Source organism: Enhydra lutris, unplaced genomic scaffold (genome assembly GCF_002288905.1).
Source record: "Enhydra lutris kenyoni isolate GAN:26980312 unplaced genomic scaffold, ASM228890v2 scaffoldscaffold28, whole genome shotgun sequence".
Taxonomy (NCBI): domain Eukaryota; kingdom Metazoa; phylum Chordata; class Mammalia; order Carnivora; family Mustelidae; genus Enhydra; species Enhydra lutris.
Genome location: NW_019154112.1, coordinates 26643300 through 26644616, shown reverse-complemented (window position 1 = coordinate 26644616; position 1317 = coordinate 26643300). Strand labels below are relative to the sequence as shown.

Genomic DNA, 1317 nt, shown 5'->3' with positions numbered 1-1317 from the left:
ATATTACCTTCCTTCTGCTTTTGATGAAGCATTTAGGTCACTGTTAAATTTGCTAGAAGCACCAAAGGAATTTATCAATTATAACACAAAAACCGAGGTGGAAATTTTCTCTTTTTCTGTGGATTTTATGGTACCAATATCAGGTTTTCCTCCAGAGTTTATGTATGTTTGAAAAGATAATAATTTTGTTTCCTTTCATCAGAATTTTAACCTAAATTGGACCTACCACTTAAAAAAATGCACTAAAGATTTTAAATATTTGCTTATCAATCAGAATAAATGTATTCTGTCTATATCATTCTGGTTTATAAACCCATGTAAGTTACTTGATTGTTGTCTGTTTATTAATCATAATTTTTTTAGACATAAGTTGGAAAAACCCAAATTAAGTCGACTTGGAGAAAAGGAAATTTCTTGGCAGAAAGCTAGAATGGTTTAGAGAATCAAGGGGTGATAGCAAAAATTAACTGGGGGGATCAGCCTTTGCACGCCACCGTCTCCTCTCTTCCTTGGCGCTGCCTGTGGAGGTGACACCCAGCCATCTGTTACTGGTCATCATGGCTGCCCTCAGACCTTTGGTGAAGCCCAAGATCATTAAAAATCATTAGCCCAAGAAGTTCATCCGGCACCAGTCAGACTGATATGTCAAAATTAAGTGCAACTGGCGGAAGCCAAGAGGCATTGACAATAGGGTGCACAGAAGATTCAAGGGCCAGATCTTGATGCCCAACATTGGTTACAGGAGCAACAAGAAGACAAAGCACATGTTGCCCGGTGGCTTCAGGAAGTTCCTAGTCCACAACATCAAGGAACTTGAAGTGCTGCTGATGTGCAATAAATCTTACTGTGCAGAGATTGCTCACAACATCTTCTCCAAGAACCACAAAGCTATTGTGGAAAGAGCAGCCCAGCTGGCAATCAGAGTCACCAATCCCAATGCCAGGCTGCACAGTGAAGAAAATGAATAGACAGCTTGTTGTGCATGTCATATTTGTGTTAATAAAACCATAAAACTATAAAAAAATTAACTGGGGAGAAAGGACATCTAATTCCTCCCAAGTAATAAAAATGGATGCAATCCCCTACCTGAAAGTAAATAAACAACAAAATCATATCAGATTATATATACCAAAATCATATACCAAAATTATATATACCAAAAATCATACCGGATATATATAGAAAATAACAGTCTCCAAGGAAATGGATATCAGGCATGTGAGGATAACAATTTTTGAGACAGAAAACAGATGAGCTTAGCCGTTTGGTTGTCCCAGATAACCACCCTAGCAGGGTTTCTAGGCTTCAGTGAAGACA

At 38.1% G+C, this 1317-nt stretch overlaps 1 pseudogene; it reads left to right on the top strand.

The window, feature by feature from the left end:
* Positions 1–557: 557 nt before the first annotated feature.
* Positions 558–1013, top strand: LOC111152498 (annotated as a pseudogene).
* Positions 1014–1317: the final 304 nt, after the last annotated feature.